This window comes from Rhea pennata, chromosome 10 (genome assembly GCF_028389875.1).
Source record: "Rhea pennata isolate bPtePen1 chromosome 10, bPtePen1.pri, whole genome shotgun sequence".
Classification (NCBI taxonomy): Eukaryota; Metazoa; Chordata; class Aves; order Rheiformes; family Rheidae; genus Rhea; species Rhea pennata.
Window position 1 is genome coordinate 18,470,136 of NC_084672.1, and position 18,943 is coordinate 18,489,078.

An 18,943-nucleotide genomic window follows, 5' to 3' on the forward strand; every position below is an offset into this window, starting at 1 on the left:
TCAATACTTAACAGTTGCACCAATTTAGAAACAGAAAGGTTGTGATTTGTTTTTTTCTGATGTTACTCTGCCAGCCAAAACTCCTGCATATATGCCGTGTATGGTAGTCTAAAATGTGCCCTATACAAGAACGGTGTTTCCTTTATGGGAATAAGTTGAATAAGTATAAAAAATTTCATATTGATCCATGCTCACATTAAAGAAGCATTTATTTGCTTTTCACTAAATCAATATAAACCAGCAAGAGCTTCCTTTTTTCTCTCTCTCTTTTAGAGACAACCCCTAAATGAGACCATTTTTTTGTCAGAATTGTTTTAATGAGTTTTTTTTAAATCAACAGAAACAAAAATAGGAAAGAAAATAAGAATTTTTAAAAAGCTGGAAAGTGAATTTTGAGGGGAGCTGTATATACTACTGCATAAAAACACATAGGTAATATAGAAGAGTTTAAAAAAATACAAAGATAAGAATACATGGATCTTAGGAATGCCTTGCATGGATTTAAAGATGTTAAATTGCAATACAAGTTACACTAGTGCAGAACACAGAAGCAATTTCACAATCTTAAAAGCCTTGCTAAACACAACCAACTTTCAGCAAGACAAAAAATATCAAAGTCATTACTGATCATATGTGCCCTTCAGACGAAAGTCTTTCCAGACACTGATCAAATATTAAATACAAGAACAGTCAAACTGGCTGAGTAAAATGTGTATGCTTGAAATAGCAAATTCAGAACCCTTTAACTTAATACTTTTTATACCTGACCAGGAGGGAAAGAGAAGGAAAACACACTAGTTTCTGACAAACTGCTCAAAAACAGTGTCTTGTTAGTAATGCTCCTCCTTACTTGAAGGTAACTTAGTATATCAAATGAGGAAAATATGAACCTCTAACATGGTAATTTGAAAAGCTGAATCTTTGTTCCCAAAGTTAAGTAGGCGTGCAGATATAATAGACCTTATTTAAATCATAAGAATAATAATTAGGGTCACTCTTCAGGAAAGCTCTTAATCATGTGCTTATTGAATTCAGTAGCTTGAAATACGTAAGTGCTTTCCTGAAATAGGTCTTACTAGGTGAAAGTTAATGTATAATGATGATATGGAAAGCACCTGAATAATTTCACACCTATTTATAGTCCAGAAAGACAGACTCTCAGTTCATACTCAGTTTTATATATAAAGGAGTTCATTTTACTATGGGTTTCCTGGTAACAGGTGGGGTTGTTTCATATGAGATGACAGTTGCATCAAAAAGCTTATCAGACATCATTCGTTATATGTGAAATCTTAAAAACTTCGCTTTAAAAGTGCTATACAAGCCCAGAGCATTAGAGCATCCTCTGAATAGAAATTCGTCATTAGAAAATGAAATTAAAAATCCTTTTGTAGTGAATATAGACTAGTTAATGCCATCTAAGCTAAAAAAGCTTCTTCAACATTTCAGAGACTCATAAAAATTCTTCTGGCAGATTTAAAAGGTAAAACCTGCTATGTTTATAATGATGATATAATCATTTTCTCTTAGGACTGGGATCAGCATTTAGTGAAAATAACAGCTGTACTATGAAAATTACAGTCTCTGCGCCCAACTCTAAATCTTAAAAATGAAAACGCTATAGAAGATAGATTAAATAGTCTCTGACATATTTTGTCAAAAACAAACTGATTTTAAACTTAAGAAAGTTTTTTGTCTGAATGTTTCTCGTGCTCTGAAATGCGAAGCAAATCCAGCCATCTTGGTTTTACAAATCGGTATCATCTAAATAGCCTAGTTCTTTAACTTTCAAGAGCCTCTTAATTATGTAATGGGTGGAAAAAAATATCCGATAGATGCATGTAGCACAGTTCTAAAAATTATTAAATACTGTCCAATTAATAATCTTGTTTAAAAACGTGTGCTTGTTGAACACTTGTATAAATGCTACCTGACAGTAAGTTTATCAGACTTGAGAGAATTTTGTTTCAGTATCCTGATATCTATGAGAAAACATTGGTTCCTCATATTGATTTCATAACACTACAGAAAATAGTAATGCCGTACAGAAATTCCATCAAGAAATTAATAATAGTAAAAAAAAATGTGGTCATGCATTTATAGACTCAAACCAATGTTTTATCAACATTAAATCAAAACCCTAGCAAATAAAGGCACATTACATTAAAGGGAATTGCCTGTAATAAAAATAGCAGAGCCTATAGTTATGCAATTAGGCTGGGATTTCCAAAACTGCTCGGTATTAGGCTGACTTTTCTTCTAATTAAGTCAATAACTGACTCAAGGGAGAGAATGGTGCTAGGCTATTGCAGCATTAGAGCTGCTGCCGTAAGTTTTCAGAAGTATTATTCCATTAGGAAACATTAATTTATTTTTATTGAAACCATAGTGTTACATGCAGGCCAGCTACAGCTCTCAGAGGGCAGCTACAACAGGCTATTTCAAGTGCTGGTGGTCCAGCCAGGAAGTGAGGATACCAGGTGACAGCTCATGAAAGAAAGAGTCACTAGTGAGTCCAAAGAATGTAAAAGTAAAAAGCACAGATGTTCTCCAGCAGTTCACTTTGTTTTCATTGCAGATTTAAATGAAGGACACCCTCCAGAAGTTGTACGTCTATAATCTCCCTGATACTGTCCACAGTCACCTGATACTCCCTTTTCTGGCCCCCGGGTCAAGACTGGTATCAAAGCCTCTATTCATACTGGGATATGCACAAGAATCCAAGCTACTAAAAAAGGTAAATGTTTGATGTTCTCGGTCTGATCCTAGGGTGCATGTTTTTATTAGGGTTTAGGATAAGACTATCTACAAACACCCAGAGGAGCATTAGGTGTTCTAGTCTGACCTGAGTAATCACCTCTGTTTCAAGTTTGTCTTCCTGGAAGAAATTTTGATGAGTTGGTATAAGCTGGCTTCACTGTTTGTATTGCGCACATTTCCTGCAGGAATTTATTGAGTGAGTGCTTTCACCTTGAAAATATGACTCAGCTCCTGAAGAAACACACTGTCAAGTCCTTGGCACTCAAAGATACAATTTTGCAATTTTTAGGGGGCTGTTTTGGAAGAGAGAACAGCCTGCTGGTGGAAAGAGGCAGGGAACAAGGACATCTTCCTTTACTCTTTGTCTTTTTTATGGGACATCTGGCTAAGGTGACAATGGTGGTGGTGGGGGGGGTCAATCCCAAAGCTGTATTGGGAATGGAAGCTGTTAGCAGCAGCAGCATGGGCCACTGCTTCTCCTTCTTTCTTCCTGTAGCAGTCATACAGGTAACAGATTCATGAAGTGTGTGAAACATATAAACAGGAGCACAGCCGGTCACAACCATCACTGGAAACAGGAAATAGAAAGATCATTTCCTTTAATGACCACTGTCATTACTGAAGTCCCTCCATGAAAAAGGCAGGCAGAAGTTTTCCCAGACCTGGGAACCATGGTGCAAGGATTCCTGGAATCAATTCCTGGAAACAATAACCTTCCTCCCCCTCTCCAGACTGGGCTGAGGTGGTGAATTACACAAATGTAGAGTGAAGGAGCAGAGGAAATATAGAGCAGTGTATGGGGGAGATTCCAAATTTTGTCCTTAGTAAGATGAATGGGAGACTGAGGTTCTAAGACTACTTTTGGCATACCTGAGTCTCCTGTTCCTAAAAAGGTAAGATACAAGATCCAGAAACTATAGTACATGTTTCCTGGGGTAGTCAGGCTAGTTGGAAGCTATTCAGTTCATTCAATTTGTATGCTACTATCAATTAGAATATCTATTTCAAAACCATATTGGCAGTTATCAAAAGAAGCAATTTAAAAATAAAGATGAAATCAAAACATTATATACCAACTTGAAACATAGTCTTAATAAAAAATTCATTAGGGAAGAAATATGTCTTTTCATACTTTTCAGAATAAATATTCTCCACCCTCCCATAAAGGTCAGAGTTTCCAACAGAAAAAAAATCCAAAATTGTTAAGTAGTACTAATAGGAATGCTTTTGAAAAAATGCCATTTCTTTACTAGTGGAGAAAACAGTGACAGTGCATTTATCAGAGCCTAATGTCCATTTTGTGTACTATATCTACAAATTACATCATAAATAAAAAATTATTTTTGTACATCCAATACAGAATATTATTTTCAAGCATCATTAATAAAATGGGAAACTTTCTTTACTATTAATAAGATGGGAAACTTTCTTCTGTAGAGGTAATAATCATTTTTTCATCTGTCAGTACTACTGTATATGACAAAGTACATGAAATATGTTTCATGAACTATTGAAAAACTATAATTTTGCCTGAGATGTAAATATATTTTCTTTAAAAGTTAATAAAAACATCTTAATGTGATTCAGAATCTGTTATTTGGTATTTGAAATTGATAATTAGATGTGTAAGGGAAACACGTCTTCAGAAAGCCAGTATGTTCACCATCTACATTTTAAAATATAGCTGACTAACGGTGATGGCTTCTATTTTAAAGGCCATTTTAAAAAAAGCAACAAGGGAGTAACAAGCTATTTAAGGAGCAGTAAATACACCAATAACTCACAAGTCACAGATGTTCATCAATACATGAATAGGTTAGTGTCTACTGCTATACCAAAGTGATAACTTCCTTAAATCTTTGATTCACTGTGTTTTTCCTTAGTGGAAATCAGATGGATGTGGGTCTTGCCGGCTTACATTAATGCCTCTTACCTTGCCTAGTTTATAATTGAAGAACAGGATATTTTCATTCAATTTAAATTAGGAGAAAGTAGTGGACATTGTCACTAGTCCTCCACTTTAAGTGCCTCTCGTATCAATTTACCTGACTGATCATGCAGCTAGATTTGTTAGTCCACTTTAAAACAGTCCAAAGCTAATAGAATACAACAATTTTAGTTCAACCTGTATGACATAAAAGGAAGACAACAAAGAAAAAGGCAGGTAATTATTCTTCATGAAATTCTGTGAACTGCTTTCATTTTACATAACCATTTCAGTGCAATTATAGTTATGCTTGAAGACACAAAGGCATGCACACATTAGTAATGCATCTCTCTATCAAGTCAGGACCATTTTTAGTCACTGGAGGACTTTGCAGGTACTGTTACCATCACTTCATCCTTGTTCAGTTGCAGAAAATTTGTAAGATCCAAGGACCTGGCCGTAGGAAACAGCCAAGGTTATTAGCAGAACTGTTTGAAGCAACTTCAAGGAATTCTGGCATGTATTTAAAAGACAAATAATCCAAGACATTTTTGTGCATGGAAAAACTGCAGTTTTTACTTAATGGAATTTTAGGCCAAATTCCAATGGACTCCCCCACTGGAAATACATGTATAAAGACATGGTAAAACTCAAAGAGCAGTAGCCTGTTTCCTCTGCCTACCAGTTTTTTTACTCATTCTGTACCCATCTTGCATATCTTCTACTGAGGACTTTAGGCAGGCAGCTTTCAGGTGTTAGAACAAAAGAGCCAGAAAGCTTAAGAAAAGGCAGCACTGTGAAAGCTGTCTTCCAGTGAAATCGACTGGAGCATGGACAGCAGGCCAGGGCTCTCAGAGAAGCAATCCAGAATTTAAGTCATAAAAATTAACAGGTTAACATTTGTTTATTTAATTAAACACTGTGGCTGGTATACGTATGATGATAATCACAGCATCCAGAAGTATAATGAAGACTAAATTCAGCATCACATTAAGTTAAATTCTCAGCAAATGACTTATACATACACTTTGTGAACTTTTATCAGTCCTAAAAACAGTGCTTGCACCATGCTTTCACTGTCAGTGAACTTGGTCTTACCTGGATCGCTTGAGGCTTTGTTTCTTATTATTGTCAAAGGACTGTTCATCAGGAACACTCTTCCAGTTATAAAGTCCAGGAGAGCGCCTTCCTGCATGGATTCTGGCCTGATGGACAGATAGTTGCTTTCAGGGCCTCTGCTCAGCCACAGTTTGTCCAACAGAAGGACCTTTGTTAACACTAAAAACAATAAATCAAGTGTTAGCTGATACCTTACACCAGTCTTCATAAATAGCCCGAGGAAGTGTATTAGGACAGACCAGCTTTCAGCAGCTGTGAACTGAGCAAGTTATTTCTCCAGTTTAAGTTCAAGGAGGTCTGCACTGGAAGCAGTTCATTAAGATACAGACCAACCTAGTTTGGTGCTGCTGTTTTCCTGGGAGCTGCATATTCATTCTTATAGGTGGCTCCTTCCTCACTAGGCTTAGATCCAGGCTTCTCCTCCCTGTATCTGTCCTGGGCTTGCTAGTATAATCCTGAGCTAAGGCTTTTTATAGATACTAGGTTGCATGTTTTATGCTTTCAGCACAGTTCAGCTGAAGGTAGTGTTTTTAAGAGTCTTTTGGGTTACTTTTGTTCAAATGAGCACTTATATATTTAGTAATAATCAGATCTTTTTGCCAAATTACCCAGTACATAGACTAAAGACTTACAAAGAAAAAAGTCACTCTGCCATACTATAGGCTATGATAATTTTTTGAAGAAACAAAACAAGCTTAACATTGAAGTATGATATACAATCTACTGTTCATGAACAATTTTCACCTGCAATCCTGGACAGCGCAAGACGTATTTCTATACTTTCTTACTCTGTGGAATGGTAACACTAGCTATTAGTAAGAGCAGAGACCTGCATAATGGGACCTTCTGCCCTTCTGTTTTTTGTAACGACCAAATGTATGTTATTAAAAAGAGCTGAATAGGGTAGTGCAGCTTAACTCTCAAATGTTGTTGAACGACTTAGTGGAATTTAATTACTAATGCCAATCTGTGGAAGGGAAGCTGCAATCTAGTATTTGGAAATAGATCAGAATTCCTTAGTAGTAAGCTTACGTGGAAATTTAAAATAATATTATGAAAAAATTGTGATAAAATAATACTTTGCTAAATCTACAATAAGAATTTCATTCATAGTGCTATAAATCTAGAGAGTCTATTTTGATATGGTCTTGCCTCAGTCCTTAACTCCTGATACAGAGTTCACACAATCACTCAAATGAGAAATGGATGACATTTAGGATTTCCCATGTTTGGAAGAATTTGGAATTCTAAGGTTTTCTCACCTTTGAATCTCACTCGTGCTCCTGTGAGCAGGGCAGGTGAACAAAATGCAGTGTATAGGCCTAGATTTTTTTTTTTTTTAAGTAAGAATTTGAATTTTGAGCTTGCTGTGGCTATGTTCTAAAGACTAGCTATAATTTTCTCTCTTCAGGTAGTAATAAATTTAGAAGCAAGGCAGAGGAAAAACCCTGCATTTGAGTGATTTGCACAACACCTAACAGAGAAAAAAAATGCCCTATCACTGTCAATAAAATGAATGTTCTATCAAAACTACACTCATATCCTCCTCTATTGAGATTAACTTTATCTGCTGAATGTTGAGAAATTTATTTCAGTGGCCTATGACCACTATATATCAGCATCCGACCCCTATCTGTATAAAACAGTAAGCATGAGCTTAAAGCTCTCTTAGAGGCTGTCTGAGAGATGTATATTTACTGACATATAACCTGACTAAAGCCAAACATCATTACCCCTGTGACTGATTGGAGGGCAGTCATAACTTAACAGTTTTATTTCCCTTCTACAGCTGAGCTCCTTGACCATGTTAGCTGAGCTGACATGGCATTTCAAGTCTTGTTATCAGCTCAATGTCTCTCTTATAAAAAATAAATAAATAAGAGGAAGAAAAAGAAAAGCACCTCCTCATTTAGCCTCTTCATCTTGATCATTACTGATGTGCTATCTATAATTTCAACGTGGTTGAGTAGCTGGCTGAAGGTTAAATAAATTCTACTTGGCTGTTTGCATGATCATGCCTGAATGCAAGAATTGCAGTTTGAAGCAGATTTCTTTTTGATTGTTCCTTGGAAAGTACTTACAGAGTGTAACTAACATAGGCTACAAAAGACGTTATTTTTATGGAGAAGCAACTATCCTTTGAACAACAAGAACAAAACTAAAACGTCCATGAGGCAAAACAACTGCACTTTGAATTTTGTGAAAGGAAACGTAAAAGGACAGGAAAGGCTTCATCCTTCCCTTAAAAACAAACAAACATACATACATACATACATATTTTTATGCATCTATACACACACACACACACAAACACACACACACACACACACATATATACATACAGCAATTTAGAAGAGAATGACAACAGGTCATCAGTAATCCTCCATTTAGAATAATTTTTCCTAAATGCTTTTTAATAGATTGCTAAAATCTAAGAACAGATACTCACTGATTCATGAATGAATCATGATTTTAAAAGAAAACAAAACAGGTCATACCATCTAGCCTGAAATATGCTGAATTATTTTGTGCTCTATCCTAAACTCAGAATTATTTAGTATGTATACAATTGCCTATGTGTCCCAACGAATATATGTACTAATACTCAGTTAATAATGTATTCTGTGAACTCAGCATTTATAGTTATTTCACTCTTTACTTCTTGTGATTATTTCTATTTTATTTCAGTACAAGAAGTCCAAGCTCAATATATATCAAATACACATGCTTTCATGTTTAGCTATAATGGATGATTTTGGAACAAACACACTCCTGGTTACTGAGACACATGGAAAATGCACACTGAAATCTGTCTTAAATAATCAGAACAGGTTGCAACTTAAATAGGAAATGGTGTCTTGTTAAAGTAGAGAATTATGTTTATATTTTTAAGATTCATATAGCTGTTTTGTCTCATATGGGTTTCAGTTTATGGTCCATTTTTCTACAGTAGTTTGCCACTAATAGGAAATGAACTTGCTTAGAGAGAGATAGACAGACAGGCAGAAAGCAAGACAGGGGGAAAAAAAAGATTCAAGTCACAGATCTTAAGTGCAACAGCATGCACAGGTACAGTTACCCCACACTGCAAGTGCCTGGGCCTGCTTCCTCCGGCTTTCATGGTTCAGCATAGATGATCCCTAATACACACAAATAAAACATCATAGGTTAGAGAAAAAATAAGCAATAATAGAAAAGCATCAAAGGGTGGGAAAAGAAGATTCAGGAAATTCCTTGGAAGTTTTCAAGACCCAACTGGGCAAAGCTCTGGGTAACCTGGTCTGATTCTAGTGGCTGACCCTACTTTGGTCAGGAGAGTACACTAGAGACCTCCAGGCAACCCTTCCAGCTTGCGTTATCCTATGATTCTATGACTCTATATCATTGTCAAGATAGAAACTCTAAGTATAATAAGGCAAACTGTAAGCATAGTGAATGCAGTGGACACGAGGGCCTGTCCATACTCTGAAGCACTGCTGTTCAACGCTCCAAGAAAATGAACAGTCTTTTGTGGAATATAAATTCGTGCCCAAACCTTTTTGTTCCGTACACCTTTGACATTTTGGCTGTCTTTTAACAATACTTTATTTCTTAATACAGATAACTGTATGTTTCAGTATAGTATAGTACACAATTTAATTACAAAGGACATACAATTCAGTCCATTGCATAGTATACTTGGGCAGGTTATTCACATTGTTCCATACTTTCAAATACCTTCACAGGAATTTAGGTTAATCCAGGTGAAAATACTTGCATGATCCTGAGCTGCCATTTCTAACTGTTCAAACTGCAGCATGCATGAGAGACTGGGTAGCTTTTTTGGAACTTGATTTTCCTAGCAACAAGAGACCAAAGATGAGATTCAGGCTTCTCTGTAAGCTTCTTCCTTTAGGGCTTTTCAAACCACAGCCTAGTTTGTTTATTAAAAAACAAAAAACAAAAAAAAAAAAAAAAAAAACCAACAACTCTGAAGGGCAACATTCATCCATCATACCAGAGGAGCTTGGAGTTCCTTCTTTCTGTAAGACATTCCTTGATCTTAAGGTGAGGGATTTGCCAACATAATGGCATGGCCTCCACACTGCTCCAGAAAGTTTTTTCCTCCTTACTGACATGTGCTGCATGACATTTCTCTATAGACACAGCATCTTACTTAAAAGCCTTGTTATCACAGAGACATGTTCATGCCTTTCCTCTCTGCCAGTTAGAGAAACTAGAAGGCACAGAGCTTGTCACCAGGCTGCAGGCAACTGCCCAAAGCCACCAGCGTTCAGATAGAAATTACCCCCGCAACAACATTTCGTAGCACAGTTATCCCCTCAATTCTCCCTCCCTTGTAGCTCAGCCAAATTTTGTAGACTCCCTCTTCCCTTCTCAAATCCCACTGTGAAAAAACCTCAGGAACTGGCAAGTGTGTAGCTCTCGCGTGTGTTTCAGCACAGTTAAGACAAGGACAGTCCTTTGGCTCTCTGCCTTTCCCTTACACTTTTGGGACCTTTCAGACAGGGAAAGGGGATAACGCCCATTCTAAATACACTGTGCCAGTTAGATGCATAGAAGGCCTCCAACTATCTAACTTATTCCCCCCTCCTTCACAAAAATTATGACACAGAGATCTTAATTAAAACTAATTATGGTGAATTCTTGAGCTAATAAACCTTTTATGGTGGAATGTAGTGGGAAAAGTGAATTTCACATAAGGAAAATAATTGCAAACTTCAGTCTAAAACTGCCAGTTTATTCATCTGCCAGTATCATCAATATATCTATCAATAGCTTAGAAATACCGTCCAAATAAAACAGTAGGCTGCAATCGGGTATTAATATAACTCAGTAACTTGACAAAGGCCATGCAAGTTGCTCATCAACTCATGTTTTTACAAGGTACAAACCTATGGCAGAAATTTCTGCACAACAAAAATATTAAGTGGAATAAATGATTATTTTATAAAACATGTTTTATGGAAGCAGTACCTAGAATTATGTTTTAGTAACAAACTCCTGACCCTCCAAATTTCAATGTCCACTCCACATTAAAATGCCACTACCAGTTAACCCAGGGCCAGCCTCATTCTAACCCCAGTGAGATTGTGCCAAGAATGAATGACTTAGGCTAACTTAGGAAAATTTATTCCTCCAGTTTCTTGCTCACTTTGAAAATAAGCCATTTAACATGAGTGTTCTCAAAATTCTTGAATTACTAGAGCTTACAGACATGAAACACGATTTTCATCTGAGCTTTCTTTTCTTATCCAAAGGAATTTATAAGTTGTTTAATGATACACTGTAATGACATATGATAGACAGATTCTCTTTTCCAATGGAACACTGCTCTCTGGTGCTGACATGAGATGAAAAGATATCTAGGTTATTATTAAAAAAAAAAAAAAAAAGGTACGGGAAAGATATGTCTTAAGAGATACCTTTTCTTTCTTGCCATGCACAGGTCTTCTGCCTGGGAAGATGCTTTAATTTCTGCATATATAAAAATCTGCTGTGCATCCTACAAAATTCAATACTCTAAATGTAAAGAAAACTGTTAAGCCAAGAGGCACAAATAAGATTTACTGGAAAAAAAGATAAAATTGTTATTTCTTTATCAAATGCCATTATTTCTTTATCACTCTCTCAGCTGTCAATTTGATAATGGTTGCTCAATTCTGCAGTCATGTAACTGGGGACAATTCCTATTCCAATCTACATTACGTACATATGTTAAGCTGAAAACATAACTGTGCTCCTCTGGGCAAAAAAGTTTGGGATTAGAATTTAGCCACTGGCTCATTCAACTGAATGATAAACTAAGTGGAGTTTTAATGTCTTGGTTTATTCAAGATATTAAAGGATATAGAAGGAGTTGGAAAGCAGATTTCATTTAAGAGAAAAGTAAGGCCATTATATAAACAGCAGCAGATCTCATCTAGAATGTGTCACATAAATATCATACTATCAAACAAGAAATGTAAATTATCATACACACTCTATAATTGAAAAGTGTATTATACATTAGTGAAGTCACCCATTTATTTAATCATAATCAGTTCCAATAAAATCTCATTTAGAAAAGTTGAGTGTAGTTCAGGGTGGATGGTTATGAGGATATTAGTCATGTGAGCAGTTCTGAAAGCCAGTTCTTGTATGTGAAAATTTAAAAGAAATACAATTATTTCATACCTCTTAGGAAGGAAACTTGCACTAAAATGGATGAAAACTGTGCGATTCAGAACTGGAAAAAAAGTGAAACATGCATACTGTTTTATATAACATTTTAAGGAAATTTTTACTCAAACAAGATTTTACATTTGCAAAAAGTCATTACAAGAATAGCACGGTTTTAAATGACAATAAGAGACGGTTCAAAAGGGGAAAGTCTACTAACATATAACAATTGAGGATTCAGATAAAACACAGCTTGAATCCAACCGCCTATGTTTGGTTTTATAAATACAAACTTGTAGTAGGAGAAATTCTAAAAGACCACACATATGCAAGTCTATCTTACAGAAAAGGAGGAAAAATGTGAACATTTTCTCTCACTACTGCCCTTCTGCTTTAGTATTTTAGGCAAACCAGCCTCCAGACACGAACTATGAAAGTTTTTGATTGAACTTGTTGACCTAAAAAGACACAGGAAAAGCCTAATTTTGCCTTTCACACATTACATTATTCCAGAAAAAAAAGTAGCAACGTTTGCTATCTTAATCTTAACAAAAACGCCAGTGACCTAATCTGATGGTAAGATAATACAGATAGAAAATATATGTCATGACTACAGTTAAGGAACCAATTCACAATGAATACTTAATTTGATACCACTAGCCTCTTTTAAAATGATCATTAATGACTTTTTCTTTTATTCTTTCATGTATTTTGCACAGCTGCTCACCTAATCATTTGCATGAGCTTGTTTTAACCTTTGGATTATTTATTATCGATGGCAGGCAATCATCCTTCAGACAGCGGTTACCTAAGCTATGCATGATTTTCTCTGCTTTCTTCATGTTCCAAAATTTAAACTTCCAATTGGCTACTACTCACTCTGGTGAGAATACTTACGTACCTACATCCTGATGAGAATACTTGCATGCAGATATATTCAGGTCACTTTTGGCTTCAGCAATATCATGGAGAATAACAGCTCAGCCATCTAAATATTCTTTATTAAGTGGGATACAAGAACTGAAAGAGTTAAGGTTAACAAGACTATCCACATATCGCTCTTTTTAATTTTTTTTGGTATTTACTGAGCTTCAATCATAATCCTCCATTAAATATTAAAATTCTACATTATTTTTTGTATTTTCATATGTATCTTTCTTCACAACATCCAGTGGATATTAAACAAAGGGGTTTCTTCAGAAACGTATGGGGAAAAATTTAACCATTTTGACTCTCCTGTTCTTGCACGTTTGTCTAGCACTGATGTGCTTTTGGTTTGCACATCCATATAAACATGCAGTTTATCCAATTTTAATAAAGTGTGAGTAGATTAGGACAACTGACAAGACAACCATGATGATCCACAGAAGTCCTCCGGACACCTTATTCCCGTTCTTGCAAGATACATATATATACTTTCAAAAACACATGCTAGAAGTGACTCTTGGCTAGATACACACCCTCCTCCCATTTCACTTGCTTCTAAGCCCTTCTGATCTCATATGCATCCTACAAGTGAAATATCATCCCCTTATCCTGGAAAACAAATCTTACAGGATACATGCAGAGAAGCCACCAATGCAGACCACAAAGGACGACCGAGAAGCCTACTGACTAGAGATCCGCTTTCAGGAAGTGGTGGGGGGCACAAAGAGGCAGCAGTCCGATCGCCTTACACCAGCACACGTGCCCTGACATTCCTTCTTCAAGAGTGTCCCACCTGGTGGAAAAACAGAACGGCTTTATTCAGCCATTTTCTCCATTTTGCTTTCCATGTAGTACTTTAAAAAATTATACTAGATTTAGACAGCTCTAAAGCTCCATATGCAGTTCTGTAAGCAGCTGCTGTGTGATCATTCATTTCCATTTCTAAGTAGACTTGTACAATATTGAATTGCCTTGGTCAAAATTATTAGCTGTTCTTACACCATAGCCTTGAGAATAGCTACATTGTTTGACAGTTCATATACCTCTGTGTATTTATAGATCCCTCTTCTACCTCTCTCATGATATGCTTGTTACTGCGTTTGCTATTTTCGTTTTGAAACTATAGGAAGACACACCTTGGTTGGAGGATTGGCATGCTTAGCATTCACTAATACTTTCTATAAAACGTCTGAGGTAATATAAATGAAAGGATGTAACTTTTCAAGCAAACATGTCATGGTGCTAGTTTTAGGTCAGTGAAATAAGATTCAGTCAAAAGACATGCATGAAGAAAACCAGTCTGCATCAGTTCCATGGCAGAGAAACAACTTATTTAAACACCTCCACCACAACCATATAATTCTAATTTCAAAACACATAGTACAAACAGGAGGTCTAATTGATCTCCTTAGAAGCAGGTACAGAAAGGCGAAATACCAAAAAGAGCTAGATAGGCTCACAGCAGAGAATTTAAGAGAAGATAAAGTACCAGCAGTACAAAGACATTCACTGCTGAAGAACTATATCTGTGGAATCCTGCACCTTATATTCTGTACCTAAAATTTAATTCCATTTTCTGACTGCCTCGATAGTTTTAAGAGATTTTCTTCATCATCTCAGCCTGTAAAAATTGCATGCTTAATATGTTGATGTGAGGAGCAACTCTTGTAGTAATATTCTAAAAACCCACTGTTTAATATTTTGATCTTTACTCTGGAAGATTCAGCCTGACAAAGAATATGAAAGACCTCACTTCATATCTGTAAATATCGTTCACCACGAGTGCTATAATAGCCTCGCACCCTAGAAAGTATGTCTCTGCAATCCCAGCAGAGTGTGTGAACTTGTTTCATTAAAAAAAAAAACAAAAAAACCCCAAAAAACACTACAGTAGAAAAAGCTTTCTGTGAAGTTATACAGAAAGCTAAAAGCTGCCTGCAGTTCCACTTCCCCAAATCATATCATCTAGCTTAAACTAGCAATGAACAATTTCCAGATACGCTGGGCTTTAGCCAGCTTTTTAAATGAGTATATGTGATTTAGTTCATATTTTCAGGCTTCTTTATTAAATACCTCCCAGTTCCATCTTGGCTAATATTTGATCCAGTAAGTTTAATGACCATTCCTTCATTAAACATTACAAGCTTTTTAAGACCTTGGCAGTGCTGCATTTCATTCAATAACCTAGCGCTGCTACAAAGTCAACACTGAGTGCCAAGTTAATCCCTCGTGTCCACTAATTATGTCCAATGCTGCAGCTTCTTGGATGAGCCTGAATCACTGGGGAAGTGCAGGATTTCCAGACCAATGGATTCAGCACTCCAGCCATATCTCATGTCTTGACACTAGATGTCAGCGAAGGGTAATTGTTGTCTCAATTTAGAGGCCAGCCCAGGTAGCTACTAGCAACCTCTGTTAATGTTTTATAGCAAAGGTGAAGTATAGCTCAATGCAAGCAGCAGACATATATTACAATAAAAAAAGAATATAGTTGTCTAGTGTTTTTAAAGTCACTCATAAAAGATGAATAATGATGCAGTTTAAAGCTAAAAGACAGCTGCCAAGCTGAATGGCCGTGATGGATGTCTAAACACCCAGTGTGGAGAAAACCTGTTCCCTAGAGACTACCATCCAAAAAATTAATTACTACGATTCAGCATCTTTAAATGTGCCACTTAATATACTGCCACCATAATTAAATTTCCAGCCCTGTGACCTTGAGACCATTTCCTGAGATAATAAATGAGATCAAGGTTTAATCGATGCAGATGCAAGTAGAAACTGTCCAAGGAAGCACAAAACCATCACGATACAGTCAAGGTCAGGAAAGAAAAATCAAGTGAATCTGCGAATCAACACTAATTACTTTCTTGTGATAAAAGATGTTTATTTTAATTTGCTTTATTTGCAAACAGTAGTTCTATTGTAGTACACTGACAGCAGCTTCTCAAACTGTAGCCACTGATGAAGTCAGCAGAAAGCATATTTATTTCTTTGTAGATAGCACATTTTGTGGCGAATGAAGCCATTTTTAGTAGAACATTGAAATCTAATAGCCAAGCTCATCATATATCAAGCAATACAAAGACAAGAAACAACTGACTGCTTCAGGTAGCGTGCATCCATCCTAACACAAGAAACCAAAATGTAAGAGAGATTTTGAGTTGAGATGTGAAGACCTGAGGACTGTTTTACCCCCTTTTAAGTTTGAGACTTCCAAATGGGATGGTCTGAGTTCCACTGCTGGACTTTACTAACTGCTAAATGAGACACTAAATTGGAAACAAGACTACAAAATGAATGAGCTCAGGGCTAATGAAAACAGATTTTTTTAGAAGACTGTATACTAACTAATACTCATCATATTTAACCTAACCTCTTCCAAGACACATTTTCTGAAGTTACGGTGAGGTAAAAGACCAACCTGAAATAAAGAGGGGTGACTAGAGAAGTAGCATTTTTGTTTTGTAACAGTGTCATGCTGCACTTAAGTTACATGCAGTTGGAGCAGACTTTATTAGTGCAGTAGCAATTATTCATCCAAGAAAAGATGCCAGTTTGCATATCACTCTCTTCTGATGTTGTATTTTAAAGCATTGCTTGTATTTATAACCACTGGCAAGTTCTGCCCACCTACATCGCCCACCTTCCATCCTTTCCTCCAACACTGTGCAGTGATCTCGGAGCAAGCTGGGTGATACCATTGCTGCATTTAAATAGAGGATGCCTGAATAAAATGTAATTTGCAGGTATCTGTAAAGAATGCTGTATCTGTAAGATTAACCTTCTTTTTTGATTGTGCTATAGATAAATAGTAATGTGCAACAGTGTCTTTTTGGACAACTCCTGACCATTTCACTTGTTTATATATACTTCATCCACATTTAATATACTCAACTAGTTTTCATTTTCTTTTGGTCTTCATATGCAGTAGGAAACAGAGGGAGAGACACAGGAGTTAGTAAGCCTAACTGAACAGGGAAAACTGTGTTGAAGGACCAGAGCAAAAAAATCTAACAAGAAGTCCATATTTGTAGGAGTGAATGTTTCTGCAGCTGTGTACCATGTTAGAAAAATTTATAAAAATGATAACGCCTAACAGAGGAATTGTTATTTTAACAGAAGTGAACATTATTGGGATTCTCATGCACTTAACGAGTTCAAGTGAAAGTGCCTCTGCAATTAATATCACTGTCCTTAATCCTATACTGCTGGAACTAGGTGGTAGTAGGGTGGAAGGTATGTTAAAAAATAATAAAGTTTTATAACTTTGAAGGACCAACCTTTTGTACAGATAATTTCCTTTCATTGCAAGTAGCCCAGATTAAAAAAAAAAGTATCTGAAAGAAAATTTTGCTTTGACATTCAGAGCTGTAAAAAGCACAAAAACAATCAGTAAGCGGACAGGGAGATAAAACTGAAGTCATATAGACAATAGATCTTTAAATAATAGTATATTTATATCTAATTTGTTGTAAAACTGGTATCTCTATCATCTCTATCAATCTAGTCAACATCTAGTAGATTAAATTATGAACTGCTGTGAATTCCAAGGTAAAAATGCTATCGGCAGACTTCTAGAAATAACATCTCAGGAGGGCTGAGGTGATACACAGAACCCCAAGGTTGACAGCAGCAAAGATGGTAGAGAGCTCTGGAATCACTCCAGATCAGGAAGACCATAAAAGAGGACAAAGCAGAACAGTATGGTAACCATCAAGGATTTGAATCTTCTGGATGCAAAAGAATTCAGAAGATATAAGAAAAAAGGAATAACAGATGGACTGCTGTGATGTAATGTTAACTTCACTGAGAATTTCCAGAGATATTACAATCAATTCAGGAGTGGAAAATAACTGTATTATCAGGGCATGTTTTCAGAGCATGTATGAGTCATAAGACTGAGCCACGTTTTATGCCTAGTTAACATTCACATTAATCCCAGGACCATGCATGAGCACATATGAAACATGACAAGGAGATAATGAACAATACAATTATTTCTTAGTCAAAAACTACCAGCTTTCCTTTGAGGAAAGAAAAATTTTAGTAAAACATCCATCACATTTGCAAAATGACAAAATCTCCTGGAGGACACAGTCCACCTATAGATCTGACAGAGGAAAGACATGCAGTGTGAACAGTGGAAAGTCATAAGGTTCAAAAAAGCAGAAGATAGTAATAATCTTGTTTGCTTTTTCTAGGTTATTATATTATCTGTCTTAAATTCTTCAGTCTTTAGGGGATGGAGATAAACAAGAGATTCTGTTTCTGTGTTCTTCTGGAGATGTTTGACTTCATTTAGGCCGAATCAAATTGATATTAGAAATTTAAACCAACTTGAAGCTTATAGGTGATCTGTCTTCACTGTAAAGTAATTAAAGCTGGATTTAAAATCTACTTTAAGTTAACACATTCAAAACTCCCACCGAGTTCTGAGCCTATTCTTGTGTTTGCAAGTAAGCTGAGAAATCCATTCTGCCTGAGCTGAAACTTTTACTCTTGTCAGTCTGTACTGACCAACAGAAGAGCAGAGAATGAAAATAGGTAGAAACTAATGTCTTTACTCTTAGCTGACAGGCTAGTGTTTCTAACCAGTGCACTGTTCTAACACCATTCTCAGTAAGAAGTCATTGCATGACAGATGCCATAGACTGCAGGTGCTGGTGGTTCCCATCTTTTCTCATTGAACGGTCAATTCAGATGCATCAAGATAACCTGAAGGCTACTACTGCCAAGTACAATGGGTAGTTTCAAAGGAGAACAGGCAACATTTCAATTACAAATTTTTATTTTACATTTTTAGCCTAATTTGGTCTCTTTGTGATAAACAAGATGTTTTACATATGCCCAGTAGGAATAATTGATAGTTCATGCTTCTGTGTGTTATACTTGTTAAAATATTTGCATTTAAAAGCAAAGTTGGACTTCTAGCTCGAGGCTACGTATATGTCTTTTCTAAGGAACATCAGCTAGTAAAACCATTTTGAATTATAATTGTCTTCCAAATCTCAAATTAAGAGAGACAGAATGCTGTTAACCCTTCAC

The 18,943-nt window shown here is 36.2% G+C and overlaps 1 long non-coding RNA gene across 3 annotated transcripts in view; it reads left to right on the forward strand.

Annotated features, from left to right (window-relative positions):
• The window catches only part of LOC134144594 (uncharacterized), a 54,363-nt gene that overhangs the window by 16,172 nt on the left and 19,248 nt on the right, over positions 1 to 18,943 (forward strand). For all 3 annotated transcript variants that reach the window (XR_009959429.1, XR_009959427.1, XR_009959428.1), the window contains one exon: positions 2,579 to 2,737. This is a non-coding gene — a long non-coding RNA (uncharacterized LOC134144594). The remainder of the gene's footprint in view (positions 1 to 2,578; positions 2,738 to 18,943) is intronic.